This window comes from Nannospalax galili, unplaced genomic scaffold (genome assembly GCF_000622305.1).
Source record: "Nannospalax galili isolate Female #2095 unplaced genomic scaffold, S.galili_v1.0 scaffold918, whole genome shotgun sequence".
NCBI classification, from domain to species: Eukaryota; Metazoa; Chordata; class Mammalia; order Rodentia; family Spalacidae; genus Nannospalax; species Nannospalax galili.
This window is the reverse complement of record NW_008343216.1, coordinates 4,654,801-4,671,148: the sequence shown is the minus strand read 5'-3', so window position 1 is coordinate 4,671,148 and position 16,348 is coordinate 4,654,801. Positions and strand designations below refer to the sequence as shown.

Below are 16,348 nucleotides of genomic sequence, written 5' to 3'. Positions count from 1 at the left end.
TGAATAATTGGTAAAATTACAATTTTTAAAAAATTTTTGTTTGCTGTTTGCCTCTTGTCTCATTTGATTCTCAATAGTTTTTCAGCCCAGCTGTTTCTCAAAACTCTGTTTCTTGTTTCTTATGAGAAAGAAGTTTGTTTGCACAATACACTAAGATCCAAGGATTTGTAACCTGGGAAATAGAGCAATTGTTTCTGTATTTCCATCGGTAGTTTTCAGAGGGTAAGACCATACACCTGTCTTTAATCAGAAGACCTCATAAAAGAAGCTCTTTGTATAAGTGCTGAGACCCTCAGGTAAAGCAGCCCCACCTGTTGCTATTCAGAATATCCTAGCATGCAAATGAAAGATCCATTACAAAAGCTTCAGAGAAAATCAGAGACTTCTGAATAATGTTTCAAATACAAATCTTTACTTGAGTAATTAATCACATTTCATTGATATTCAAGATACATATTTTTTCACAATTATGAATTCTAAAATCAGCCAGCAACTTTTAATCAAGATATACTTTTAACATGTAATATTATTTTCCATAAGAATATTACTTAATCAGTGATGAATCTTAGACAAGAAATCCTTCAGTAAAAATAAAATACATAAGGTATTCAAATCACTAAATATAAAGCCACACATCAAAAATCTTCAATAACTGTAAAATTATAAGGTAATCCAATCAATAAATATAAGATCACACATGAAATGAATAAAATCTCTGTGTTTGTCCTTAGTTTTGCTACTCCTTTATTATTATAAAACCTTGGCAAATAGAATAAACAAAGAAAAATCATTCTGTAACATGGTAATGATGTTAATCATTAGACAAAGATTTGTATCTAAGACCATGTGGAATGCTTCTCCAGACTAAATTTGGTAACATTGTCGGGGAGAGAATTTACTTATTATTTATAAGAACACTCTGTGTTGGGGGAGGCTAGTTTTCAAGTGCTTCAGAGCATTTAGAGACCTTAAGGCTCTACAATATGACAATCACTGTTTTCATGAAAGATAAACTATTACATGTGGTTAATGTGATGATAGTCAACAGAATCTCTTTCACTGAAAATCTGTAATTTGACCTGTTTATCACATCATGGGGGGAGGCTTCCAAGCTGAACTTTTTTCTTAACATGTGAGTCAGTCAGATGGTTCTAACTGGAACTGTAATTGAATATTTGGGCACTAGAAAGAGACTTAAAGATTATCTACAACATCTGGCTCATTATACAGACAGGAAAAATGAGGCCCAACAATGGGAGTAATTTGTCTTACCCTTTAAAGTTGCTAGTTAATTACTGACAGAATCATGTTGATTCCAGTAATTCTGTTGTCCCATGTAATGCTCTTTTCAAAAGCAGGAATAAAATGTTGTAGTTCTGGTACACTTTAGCAGAATTTGAAAATTGAACCCAAGTCTCTAAGGATTTATGAGAAATTAGAGTTCAGTTTTACTATAACATTACAACTTGTTCCCTGGCCATTATATCCAAATGTTAAACCATCAAGGAGAGGGTTCTCTTACTTGTTCTTGTTTGCTTCTTTTAAACATGGTCTTACTGTGTAGCTCACTGGCATGGAACACAAGGCAATCTTCCTGCATCAGGATCTTGAAAACAGAATATAAGCATATATCCCTCCAGGCTCACATCTGAGGGGTCTTAATAAGTTAGAGTTGTATATCAGCTTCATAGTTAGAGATACCCTAAACAGTCATTTCTCTTCATTCTCTGATGTTGAAGAGGAGAGGAAGAGAGTCTCTAGGAAAGCAACATGACTAACTTCCAGTTTACGTGATCAAGACACAAATATCCCAAATCCCTGTCTGCTGCTATTTCATGACACATAAAGAATGATCAGGAGTTGTATCTTGGAGACAAATAAGTGAAAGGTTATTTAGGGAGGGAGGGGGTTGCAGGCAAAGTGTTGGCGTGGGTGATACTTGTCCTCAGAGCTTCCATTTTCTGTATTTTTGCCCCTTTCAGTGGTCGGTTTTCTCCCTCAAGGATTTGCTCTTTGTGTACTATCCAAATATGTTGGGGAAGGTTTTATAAGCTACTTCGTTTTAATTCTTCTTGTCATATCTGTTTGATATGTACTGCTCTTAGCCCCATCACTTTGGAGATATGAAAAGTGAAGGCTCTCTCTGAATCGAGTTACTTCATGTCTGTGTAATTCATAAGTGGTCAAAAGAGATTCAAGCCCACAAGTGTTTAAGCACCTTTCTTAACACTTAAAATGCATGTAGACATGTAGAAAACAGGATGATGTATAATCATACATGTGGTCTCAGACAGGGGCTTGTATGTAGTTCAGTAATGCAGCAGCATTTGGCTAGCATGTGTGAGGCAGGCCTTGGATTCAATATTCAGCACTGAAAAAAAAAAGAAAAATGAATAAGCAGATAAATAAATAAGGCTTGAATGGAAAATAAAGAGAAAAAATGCAATTAGAAGGGAGTAAGTGAGGGATGGTGGAAGAGAGAGAGGGAAAGAAGGAAAAGAAGGCTTGTGAGAGGGGGTTCCACCCTGCATAAGGAAGTCACAGGGGAGCTTTCAATCAGGCCCTGCTCTGGAGGGCCTGATGACTTCAATTAGTTAATTGCCACCTCCTATTTCTTCGTGATATGCCATGGAGTAGATGGTGGTGTCTTCCACTTTACAAGCAGCAAAACCACTGATGGCACATGCCTCTCAGACATTTATGGGGAATTTAAATCAGTTTTTGCTACTATTAGTTTTATATTAAATTCAGCTCTTAGAAAATTAGAACACTTATTTATTGGGAGAAATAGTGAGAATTAAGACTTCTACTATGTAGACACATATTTTTGAGGAAAACATACACTTAAAAAAAATCCTCAAAGGTTTATAATACATTTCACTCTTAAAGTCTTCAGTAACTTTTTAAAAACTTTTTCTGCATTTATTTTTGACTTTTTAAAAATTTAATTGAATTTTGGGGACTGGAGAGATGGTTCAGCGGTTAAGAGCACTGGTTCCTCTTGCAGAGGACCTGTATTTGATTCTCAGCACCCACATGGCAACTAATAACTGTCCGTAATTCCAGTTCCAGGGGATCTGACACTGTCATCTGACCTTTGGGCATTGCACAACACAGGTGTGCTTACATACAGCAGGCAATACACTCATACATGTAAAACAAAAATAATACATAATTTTCTTTAAATATTTAATTGAATTTTTAAATTTTTTCATACAATATAGTTCAATTTTATTTAGATCCAATTCCCTATCTGCACCTCCCCCCGCTGCCTCCACTCAGTTTAATTTTTGTCCTCAAATGTCCTTCAGTGTGGGTCTATCCACTGGGCCCACCAAGACTCCCATGAGACACTCTCTCTCCCCCCTCTCCGGCAGCCATCAATTATTTGCCAGAGGTTCCTTGGGTTGGGTTGGGATTTCTTACCAACTTCCCCATTTCTGTTCTGGGATTTTGTCTAGTTTGAGTTTGCATAGGACCTGTGCATGCTGTCATCATTGGTGTGAGTTCATGTGGGTAACTGTGTTTAAAAGACTCTATTTCTTTGTGGTCAGCCACCCCCTCTGGCTCTTACAATCTTTCTGCCTCTTCTTCCACAATGACTCCTAAGCATAGGGCAGTAGAGGTTTGAATAGGTGTCCTATTCAGGGATAAGCACTCTGCAGCCTCTTCGTCTCTACAAATTGGCCATTTGTGGGTTTCTGTGTTAATCATCATCTGCTGCTTAAGGAAACTTCTCTGGTAAGAGCTAAGAGATTCATTCATCCTATATATGGAGGTTGCATTGAAGGTATATCACTTAAGGTTAAGTAAGCATCTCACAGACACTTATCCCCTGCATTTGACTAGAGTTTGGAACTCTGTAACAGTCTCCACCTGCTGTAAAAAGAAAATTCTTTGATGAGAGGTAAAAGGTATACTTGTCTGTAAACATGAGGATGCATATTTAGAACAAAGTAAGAAATTACATTGGTCTAGAAATGTGATAGACCTACGGTTTTCTCTAGGATCTATGACCTCTCCAGCCATGTATATTTTGCTGTGTTTACAGTATTACACATGATCTCCCTACCATTGAGCAGGCCTTAATTCCAATTAGATGGTTGTTGATTACCCCCAATAAAAAAGTGCCACTAATGTGCCACTAGCAATAGTTTGCTGGGCCAGTCATTGTTGTTTATTAGGCTTTACGGCTGGGTAAGACTATTGATTGATTTTCTCCCTCAGCGATTTTCTCCCTCAGCAGCTTGTATAGCTCTGATACCATGAGGGCTCATCTTCAGGGAGGAGGCTTCAAGGTCAGTTCCAGCTCCATTGCCCCAAGTCCTGTGTCAGAAGTGCTACTTTGTCTTCAACAATAGGGTCTTACCTTCAAGTTCTAGGAGGCAATCAAGGGCTGTGGCAATCACTTATGTTATTTGGGAGTCTCCTGGATAACTCTGACCGACAATCCAAAGGGAGGGTTCTCAAGCCTGGTGTGATTTTTGTTATCTTTATCTGTACATTTGTTATCTTTATCTATACATATATACTTGTATATTTATTGTATGTATATTTTTCAGTAGGACTTTGAACTAGTACATTTTCCCTCTGGTTTTTCATAGTATCTAAACATTATTTATCTCTCTTCAGTAACTTATTTTAACAAAAGCTTCATATCTATCTCAATTAGGCAATTTATATAGCTCAAAAATATATTGCCAGGTATGATGATACAAGCCTTTACTTCCAGCACTTGGGAGGCAGAGGCAGGTAAGTCTCTGTAAATTGGAGGCCAGCTTGATCTATGTAGTGAGTTTCAGGCCAGCAAGGTCTGCATAGTGAGACCTTCTCTCAAAAAACAAGTTAGATATATATGATTATAGTGTTTCTTTTCTAGTAAAGCAATGAAGATTCTGCTACTGGCCCAAATGAAAATATTTAATTATAATTTAATTTCTCTTTCATTAAATAGCATAAAGCCATAACACACACACACATATACACACACAAATCATTATTTTCTTGATGAGTTCAATCCTCTTATTTCACAAAAGAGAGAGAGATTAAGAGTGATACTACTCCTCAGAATTCCCAAGCCAATTTGCTTTGAGAATGGGATATCCAGACACTGCTGGCTGCTATACGGGTTTAAATATGCCAGCCAATGTATAGGAAAACCTAACTTCCATGTTACAATCCACATCTGCTTATGCTAGAATGCAAACCCATCTGAGAATCAATGAAGCACATGGAGAGGGTCTAATTAAATCCCCATGCCATTTCCTTTAAAACTGTCAAATTGAAATTGTAATCGTGTATTCATTCACCCCCAATGGTGTAGTGGTAATTTTAGAAGTGGGAATATTTAAGCAATAAGACCCAGCAGTGTGTGTTTTGCTAGGGTATCAACAATACTGGATAGTTCTTAGGTATGCAGCCAGTAGTGTGGAAACAAAGCCTTTCCTAAATAGTGAATCACAAAACTCTTCTGCAAGTTGCACCCACACTAATGAAAAACATAATCTTATATTGAGAATGAGAATTTGCAGGAGATGTATTTATTAATAATAACACAAAATAGTCCTAACCTAATGAAAATACTGCAAGTACATTAAGTGAAAGTGATGATACATTCAACAAATTAAAATAAAACTTTAAAGGTATCTGGCTTTTGAAATCACCACAGCATTCCAAAAACTTATTCTGTCTGCCATGCTTCGCCGTCTTCTACTAATTTCATTCTTGCATTAAGTGGCTCTCAGTTAAAATCTAATTGATAACTATGGGGGGAAAATATGCTCTGTAACTTGAGACTGCGGTGCCCTTTGCCTGATTCAGAAAGTGGCAAAACAAGGCTGTTTGGAGCATGGATTGAAATAAATATATACTCTTCATGTGCACTAGCAGTCAAGGTTTGGTGGCCTGTAATTACCTTAAGCTATGTTAAATTACAAATAGTAGATAAAGGCAATCAAATAATACAGCAGATTCACTGGCTTTATGTGGTCATCTCTTTAGTTAGGAAAGCATGAGGGTTGTTCTAGTCCTTAAGAGAAATCTCTATTTTCTTGTTTCTGGGATACAGTTTAGTTTAGGTAACCTAAAGGCAAAGACAAAAAAAATTTACTTCTGCTAACATTGTTAAGTTTCTTTCCTTGATACACTTGCTGACTGAAAGATTGAATAGAACTGGGAAAACCAGGACAGCATGGTGGCATTCTAGCCACCTACGAACAAAAGTGTCATGCTTTTTCTCACCTCCTGTCATTTTAAATACTTCTATCCTACTCCCTTCTGTAGGGACTGACTGGCTGGCTGTTCTGCAGATAAAGCCCAGGCAGGAAAGGTCATTGCAGTAGAGCAACAACAGGGGACAATGAAAATGGGGGAATGTGGCTGCGCTAGTGCTTGCCTATCGCTGTGCCAGTCCCCACTCCACACAAGAGCCTCTCAACAAGCTCTCCTCAGTCAAGCTGGGCCATCCTCCAAGGTCACTATGTGAAAATGCAACAACAACAGAGAAAACTGAGGGAGGTCCCATTGTCCTGTGTGTCTAGGGTAACTTCAGGGAAGAATTAAGGAATATAATGTTGAAAGTAAAAAAAAAAAATTATAATAATAAAACTGACTATCAGTTCTGTGTAAAGATGTATAGAAAATGGAGAATAGGAATTCAGGCAGTCAGAGAAGTAACTGGGTGACACAAAGCATGCTTTCCAGGTCCCTCTGTATTTTGCTCAACCCTATTCATCTTTTGATGCCTAGAGATGGGATGGGTGGGCACTTGGAGAATAGAAGTAGTTCACTATTTTCACTAAATTAATTTTTCTCCTCTCCTCTTCTCCCTCTCTCTTCTCTCTCTCCCCCTCCTCTCTCTCTCTCTCTCTCTCTCTCTCTCTCTCTCTCTCTCTGTCTCTGTCTCTCTCCCCTCCCCACTCTGGCTCTTAGAACATGAAAGCTATGCATACCTGAATAGAGAAGCGTGATAGCAAATCTCACATTACATTTCGTTCCCTACATTAGCACCATCTCCACAGAGAACCATGGAATTTAAAGATAATTTAATGAAGGTTGAATCCCATAAATGATCAATAAGGATTGAGAAACACCAGAGCACTAACATAATTCATAACCATCTCTTTGCAATAATTTAGATCTCCAAAATCAGAGTTCATCACAGGAAGAACATACACAGGTTTGTGATAGGGCTCCAGCATTAAGGTTTTGTAAAAGGGGAAAGCGAGGACAGATGAATGTTATGAGGTGTTTCAAGCAAAGGTCAACATTTGAATTCTAGGGGATTACTTTCTGGGGTCCTAGGATTTTCTGATCCTTTTTTTTCTAGTTAACAGAGAACATTGCCTTTTAAATTCATATACTCCCATTTTCCCAGATTAGTGATAAATTTCAAAAATCTTGCAAAAAAATTACACTATTTTCAGTGTTCATTGGTTAATATATTTGCAGGTTCAAGGTATTTAAGCACTACCCATTATTTATCAAATATATAACCCTAAATTAAAACAATGATTTTTATAGCTTTTTCCATAAAAGTTAGTGGAGTTCCACTGACATAGAAGTATTATCACTCAAACAATCATTCTTCATAGATTTTATTTAACTTTTATTTTTGTTTACAGTGTTGTGGGTCAAACCCAGGCTTTTATGAATGCTAGGTATGTGTTCTCTACTGCACCCTCAGCTCTGTCATGTTCCTTCTTTACAGACCCACATAAATGTGTGTGTGTGTGTGTGTTAATATGGTCCATATTTAAAGATGAAGCATTGTTACAACTCTAAAACATGTGAGTCTGCTACATTATAAATAAGTTAATAATGGAAAATAGCTATCTATTCAGTTGCTTTTTGGCCAGATAAGAGACATATGGAAGACATGCATGTCTAGGAATTTTAGATTTAAAAAACAGTTTAGAAAAATAAAACATTTTAGATTTTAAAAAGCTCACTCACCTTGAGTATGGAAAAATAGCAAAAACTTGTTAAAAATTCCCACTATTATAGAGATATGGCATCATGAAATACTTGTTAGCTTTTTTCTCCTTGTTTGTGAAAACATACGTGCTCTTTGCCCTTCATCTGATCATGTTGTTGCCCAAACAATGAAGAGCAAAATATTCAATATGAAATGGTTTTCTCAGTAGCACTTCTAAACAATGGTTTGCAAACACAATGATGGTTTAGTAAAGGAATAATGATCCAAAATACCCTAGTGAAAAATTTTACTGTGAAATTCAGAATATATGTAAGGTTTCCTATTTACTTGTGGGATTTGTTACACCTGTGGCATTCTGGGATCTCAAAGTTGGGCTATGATAAAAAGTAAAGTGCATTGGAATTATGTAAAGCCAAAGCTAAGAATCCTGACCTAGCTGTAGATCTAGCCTTCATGGCATTCAAATATTATGTTTGAGGGAACTGTGCCAGGCATGGTGGCACACACCTCCAGTGCCAGCAGCAGGAAGGCAGAAGCAGGCAGATCTCCATGAGAGTGAAACCAGCCTGGTCTATATAACAAGTTCCAGGCCAGCTAGTGTTATAGAGAAACCCTGTCTAAAAACAAACCAGAAAATAAATAAAAAAGACAATTGTAATATCTGATGCAATCCTGACTGGTATTTAGGTACAGAAGGCCATGCAGCTGGAAAGTTTGAGCTGGCTTACGTAGCAGGAAGGCCTGGTAAAGGAAGAAAGTGCTCCAAGGGGTCAGCATTCAAACCTGTAGTCGCGTTTGTGATGCAGAGTGCAACTGTATCAAGAGATGTGGCTACAGCTTTGACTGTTCAGACACAAGCCTGTCCAAATATCTGTCTCAGAATACTAAGATCAGAGCTAAATGCCTGTTCCTGTGGCGATGTAACTCTGTTGTTTTCAGTGCTTATTGGTTCAAAACAGAAATGTTCTTACAAATCAATAGTTTTCAATAGCTAATGTTAGATAAGGTTGAAGAACATGTGGAGCTACCTTTCTACATTATTTATCTGACACATACTGCACACTCACATAGTCACATACTTTATTTAGCGAAAATGATTTTCTCAAATTTGGACTTTTCATTGGTCCACATTTCTTGCTATCAGATCTTCTTAAAATGTGAGCAGTAGAAGCTGTCTAGTGGCTCATGCGTGCAATTCCAGCTATCAGAGCTTAAGGCAGGAGCAATGCTGCCATTTCAGGCCAGGTTTGTCCACACAGTGAGTTCTGGGCCAGTGTGGGCTGCAAATGAGACTTGCCTCAAGAAAAATCATGAACAATGGCAGGTTTTAGTTTGAAATTAGGAATTATATTGTTTCTGACCTTTAACATTCAGCATTTTATTTTAAATGTTAAAATATGAATACCCTTACTTAGAAGCAGAATTTTATTTTACCATAGATTATTAAAGTTAGTGGAGAAAATACAGAATTGTGAAATAACCAGTGTGGCTGCTATACATATTTCCAATTCTGGTTTTCCTAATTTTAAGCTTTTTAGCTCTTAATATTCTAAATGTAAGCTCTGAACTTCTCCAGTTGAAATGTTTTTTAAACACTGATATAGAAAGATTTATGTATATTTCCCATTGTGTCATTTCTTAGAAAACAGATTGAAAGAACAATGATGCTGGATTTCAGATGTCTGAAGAAAATACTGCATGCATGACATCTGTTTTCCCTGGGGATTTGACACAAATTTGCTTTAATGTACTGATGTTCCTCATTACCTTAAATGTTTTATGCTAAAATCAAGAGTGTGTTGCAGGTTTCAAGGAAAAGAAAAATTAATAAGCCCCAAAGTCCTCTCAGAAGAAAAATAATATAGGGGCTAACCTTTCAAAAAGGAAAACACACAAATACTCATGTTCCAAATTGCCTAACTTTTCAAAGATTATACATAAGTCCTGCATAAGCCTTCCAAACATAAAAGTCTTCGTCATTATTGAAGAATTATCCAAAGCCAAAAAGAACATACTTTTGAACGTTAACAACTAAAAGAAAGAGATCTGCATTTCTAAGTAGTTCAAATCATCAATTTAAGATGTTTGGGGTATTAATTCTCTGGAAAATTGTTTGGCTTCCAGAAGCAGCGAATTGTGAAGCATCTCCAGTGGATACCCTGGAATTTTGCACACATTGACACATAGGCTCCACACCAAACCCAGAGTGCCACTATTCTACACCTCACCAGCTGTCTCTTAACCTCTACATTTTTGTGTAATTGCCCTTAATTCAAAACACACAAAATATCCTGGACACATCCAAGATTCTCATTTAGTAACTGTATTAGTCACTTTCCTAAGTGGTATAAGAAAATACCTGAAAAGACACAGCTGAAGAGTGAAAGGGTTTGACTCACAGTTCTGGGGTACAGTCTATGTAGGGAAGTCATATGGGCAGTACACTGAGACAACAGGTCATGTTGCACCCACAATCAGGAAGTAGGGAGTGGTAAACAATGATGCTCTGCTCACTTTCTCTGTTTTATTCAGTCTAGGACCCCAACCCGTAGTGCCATCCATCATTAAAGTGCCATTAATTAGTGTAATCTAGATAATCCATCCCAGACATGCCCATAGGCTGACTTAATCTAAATGATCCTTCATAGGCATAGACAAAAGCTTATCAATTGACATTCAAATTAAGGAATTTATCCCCCTCCATAAGGAGCTATGGTAAAATAATTTAAGGTTTGCTGAAATAAAATTTGGTATGATAATGTGAGGAACAAAATGATTACAAGGTGAAATCATCACATTACATGGATGGATGCGATAACATTATTTTTTCTTCACTTGTCTTTTGCCTCAGATGACCACATCAAAGTGTCAGAGGTCACTCTGGAGACAGAAGCTGAAATGTCTCAATCCAGACAATGATAATGAACATGCTTTGAAGAGTCTAAGCTGGACCCATTAGTATACATGAGCAGTGCCTGACAGATAAAAGAAAAACAGCCTCATAAAATTAAAGACCAATTGATTCCAATATTTGCTTTTACCTACATCCTCTTTAGAATCTTAGATTCAGGCTTTTGACTTATAGATCCTCCTGTACTTCAATAAAACTAAAAAGACTTCAAAATCCCCCTCTCAGTAAGTTAAAGTAAATAAGTACATTTATTTGATAAATTGCATATATACATTTAACTCAATGGATTTCACAATTTACACTGAATAATTAGAATTGAAATTTGTGCTTCTTTTTTAATATTTCTATTGATTCCTTGCAAACTTCGTAGAACGTATTTTGATCATACTCAGATCCTCTCCCCAATCTACAGCTCTGTCTTCATCTTACCTACCTCCCCTCTGACTTCATGTCATCTATTTTTATTTTTAAGGGCCTATCAAGTCAAATTTATGTTGCCCAAATGCTGTTGGATGTGAGTCCATTCTGTGGTGCCTGGTTAAATTACCTTGTATCATGCCTTTAAAGAAAACTGACTCTCCCTCTTCCAGCAGCCATCAATTGCCTTGACTAAGACTAGGGCTTATTTCCCAACTCCCCTATCAACCTGGATTTTGTTTGGCTTGGGCTTGAGCAGGTCTTGTGTATGCTGTCATAAGCACTATGAGTTAATATGTACAACTTCTCTATTGTTTCGGGAAGACATGGTTTCCTTAAAATCAGCCATCACCTCTGACTCCAAAATATTTCCACCCCCTCTTCCACAATTATTCCTGAGCCTTGGGAAGAGAGGATGTGATACACATGACCCATTTAGGCCTAAGAACTCTGCAGTCTTTTATTCTCTGCATGCTGACCAGTCGTGGGTCTCTGTGGCAACTGCCATCTCCTACAAAAATAAGCTTCTCTGTTGAGAACTGAGAGATGCATTAATCTATTGGTATAATAATAAATCATCAGGAGTCAGTTTAATACTATGCCCACTTAGCAGAATAATAATAGTAGTTTTTCCCTTACAGCTGTGACCTGTCTAGCCCCAGATTCTTGGCCCCGATAACAATAAAAATTATGGACTCTATCTTGTGTAGTGGGCCTTAAATTCAATCAGAAAGTGATTGGTTACTCCCTTAACACCTGTGCCACTGTTGGACCAGTGGGCATATCTTGCCAGGGTAGTCATTATTGTGGATCACAGGGTTCGAAGTTGGGTAAGGTCCATGATTATTTTTCTCTTCTGAGAACATACTATCTTTTCCTATTAAAAATGGAGACACTGGGCTAGCAAATTGATTCATTAGGTAAAAAGCACTTACTGTCAAGACTGATGACATGACTATGGTCCCCAGGAGTCACATGGTGAAGGGAGAGAACCAACTAATCCAAGTTGTTCTATGACCTCCACATGCAGGCACACACATGTTCCTGCATGCACACAAATATACACAAATAAATGCAATAAATTTTTAATGGAGATACAAAGAGGGACAAAGTGAATTAGGGATAGAGGTTAGAATATCCATTTAAAAATGAATAAGAATAATTTACATGTTACCATCTCTCTGCCAAAGTATATGATAATTTCTTTTGGCTTAAGAACTTAGGCCTTGTTTGCTAGTGTTGAATTATGAGCAAAAGTTCTAGTTTTCAGAACAGAATATGAGTGTACTTAACAAGTGGAACACTGGCAGGCTTGGAACACAAATCTTCTGTTTATACAAAGGTTAGGCATACTGCCACAATAGGAGTACAGGATGAACTTGCCCAAGGCAAACTTTAGAGGAGAACAATAATTCACTGACCACCTTAGCTAGACATTACAAAAGAGAGATGGTTGACCCCTATCTGAAACAAATTATTAGTACCACATATCTCTTCTGAAAATAAGATTTAGTAATTTTAATGTTCTTTTCATTTGGTTTTAATTTTTTTAAGGGTAAAAGTCTATGAAATAATGTTTCACTGTAAATGTCTGCCCCTCTGACTCTTAAAATCTTTCTGCTCTCTCTTCCATGAAGATACCTGAGGGTTATGGTATAGATATTTATAGCTGAGTACTCCAGTCTCTTATTTTCTCTGTACATTGATTGACTAGTTGTGTAAAAAAAAGCTTCATGGATAAGAGTTGAAAATGCACTAATCTATAAAGCTAATAAATAAATAAATAAGTGTAATAAATAAAGGTAATAAATAAAGTTAAAAAGAACTTAGAGGCACTTTACTATGTTCATTTTGCAGAATAATAGCAAGGTTCTCCCCTAGGGTCTATGACCCAACCATCCATGAGTTTCTGGCACAACTTAGTAAAAGCTTCATGGATAAGAGTTGAAAATGCACTAATCTATAAAGCTAATAAATAAATAAATAAGTGTAATAAATAAAGGTAATAAATAAAGTTAAAAAGAACTTAGAGGCACTTTACTATGTTCATTTTGCAGAATAATAGCAAGGTTCTCCCCTAGGGTCTATGACCCAACCATCCATGAGTTTCTGGCACAACTTAGTTCCATCTTGAGTTCCACCAAACATGAATTCCATCTTTATGAACAGACTTTAAATCCAATTATAAAGTGGTTGGTTACTCCCATAACATTTATGCCACTATTGTACCAGTGGTTATGTCTAACCAGGCCAGTGGTTATTGTAACTCACAGGGTTCACCACTATGTAAAACTGCTGATGACTTTTTCCCCTGTTTGTGTCCACAAACCTTTCTACACTATGAGAGCTATCCAGTCAGAATGAAACTTTCAACTCAATACTACTTGATTTTTCTATGTCTTATGACTCTTCAGCAAAGGTGTTTTTCCATCAAGTATTTGCCAGAGATGACAGTGCAGTTGTACATATATACTCAAAGGGGCTGGGGCTTTCTGCAAAAGACCTACACAAGATCAGTCCAGATAAAATTCCACCATGGATGGGGGAGGGGTTCATTAAATATACCCCCATCTGAGAAGCTATTAGCAACTGATGGGTGCTGGGGGAGGGTCAGTTTTCTTCAGGATACAACCTCTGAGCAGTTACTCATGCTCCAGCAGATGGTCCTACAATCTTGTACATGCAGGTAGCACTAAGTGGATTCTGGGTTTTCAGAAAACAGCACAGAGTTGGTAGGGGAAAGTAGTGGGGGTATTAGAGAGGAATTGGAGGGGAGGTAATGGGAGGGCATTGTAAGAAAAACACATGTGTGCATGAATGAAATTCTTAAACCAAAGGGATTTCAAGAAAGAAAAAGATGTCAATATTCTCGGTACTAATTCTTCAATCAAGATGTCTAGACTCACATAGATCCAGTGGTGCACCCATATAGTCCCAGTTATTCGGGAGGTTGAGGCAAGAGCTTCACATGGTCATAAGTTCAAGAGTCCGCTAGACAATTTAGTGAGGCCCCATTACATCCAAAGTAAAGAAAAGAAGGAAAAGTGGGTTGGGGTATAGATTCATTGCCTAGCGTACACAAGACTCTGGGTTCAGTCTCCACTGTTGTGAAACAAACCCAAAACCCAAAATGTTTATTTTCACAAGATTGCAGTTTTTTTACATTTTGTAAGAAAACCCTTACTTCAAATGTATTAGCTACACACATACATTATATAAGTAACCAGGTCACAACAAGGTAGATTTCCCATACAACAGAATCCTTTCCCAATGTAGATTAAGTACTAGTTGAAGTCAAATCAGTAGAGTATAATCTATTAAGCTACTGTTGCGTTAATGCAACTTCCAAAGGTGACTCATTATCAAAGATTTGATTAGTCCCCTAAAAGAACCTGTCTTGTTGTATTCAGGTAAGGCTGTTTCAAACCTTAAACCCCATAAGCTAAGGCTGACCTCAGGGGAGAGGTAGAACCTTGTAAATTTAATTATATTTGAAATCTGTAGTCATTTCCCATTGATATTGACACACAGCTAGCTGTACAGGAAGCTGTAAGACATATAATCCTCCTGCTTTTCAAACATGCATATGGCAATATCACAGTGAGGCTTATTTTGCTGTGAGATTCTTACACCATTATGACACTATTCAATATGTTATGGCAATTGTAATACTTTGTAGACCAGTGGAAAATACATCTAAAAATAACTGTGCCATTTCTGAGCAAAAGCAGAAGTAATTGATGTTTCATAGAAAATGATCCCACCTGGCTTTGTAGAAGAGCGGCATGAGCGTTTCAGTGACAGGTAGATCCAGAACAGAGCTTTGTCCTCAATATCATTCTGATTCTCTGAAACCCCAAAGCAAGGTTCATAGAGCATTCTTTAGAATGCTCAACTTGAAAGCCAGATTACACTTTAAGTGGCCTATGGAGTTCTATATTAAAAGTTCCCTGCTGCTCAGGCATTTTCTCCCCATTATAATATATTGCTGTAGATTTAACACTGTAGATGTTCTATCATTTAACTAATACAGCTCAAAAGGTTTTCATCACTGTGGACACTTCCAAACTGTATCATTAAAATAAGCCTTGCCACCAAAGGAATTTAGCAAAGACATTATATGGCATATTAGCATATGCTTATTTAGCAAAGACATTATATGACATATTAACATAAAAATATGACTTCTGTCTTTCAAGTTTATCCATAACATAGGTTCTGAGCATCAAAGTATTAGATGTACTACAATTAAAAGCAAATTTGGCAGCAAGCTAATTTATAAATGCAAATTTGTAAAATTTAAGCATGCTGCTATGCTCTAATTTACACCCTTCATAACTCAAATGTTAAACTATTAGTGGAAGAGAAAACAAGATACTTATTACTCAGCTTTTCCATTTAACTTACAGGAAAGGATAATCAAGGGCTGAGATGTTCATCTCCTGCTATATATGGATGAAGCAGGTAAATTGAACAATTCAAAGTAAGGCAGTTTCTAAAGGAGAATGAAACATTGGATCCGTGATTAGATTCAATGAAGAGATTTTTTTTTTCAATCCTCTTCTGAAACCAGTGTTAAAGTGAATGTTAAAGCTGACACGAGAATGAAGGCTATTTACCAAGCATTTTCATGTGCTCTTGAGTGTAGCTGAGTGCCCTTATTTGTTGTACATTGCAAAACATACTAATTGCTTGGGTTTTAGAGCCAAAAAGTCTCAGTTCAACATTTGCTTTAACATTATTTGTTATGTTCTCTTAGACAAGTTGTTTGACCTAAAACTTAACTGCCTCATGTGTTTTTAAATGTCCAGAACATATTGATCTTTGTGGTTAAAAAGTTAATAGCTTTTTGAACTAGGAAAAGCTGAATCTTTTATCCAAATTTTACAAAAGGAAATTAAGACTCAACAAGTTTAGAGGAGCTTTGTATCATCTTATACATAGACCATAACAGAGCTGGGTACAGATTCCAAGGTCTCTGGCTTCTCTCTTCAGAGAAGTCAGATGCTTAGTTTCTGTTGGGTTTTCTGACCTCACTAATGTAAAAAGTTATTTTCATTTTTAACTAAACAAATCTTTATTTA

General features: G+C 36.9%; 1 long non-coding RNA gene across 2 annotated transcripts in view; it reads right to left on the bottom strand.

The window, feature by feature from the left end:
- Nucleotides 1-492: 492 nt before the first annotated feature.
- The window catches only part of LOC103739123, a 128,131-nt gene continuing 112,275 nt past the window's right edge, over nt 493-16,348 (bottom strand). For both annotated transcript variants that reach the window (XR_607483.2, XR_003850504.1), the window contains exon 4: nt 493-2,371. This is a non-coding gene — a long non-coding RNA (uncharacterized LOC103739123). The remainder of the gene's footprint in view (nt 2,372-16,348) is intronic.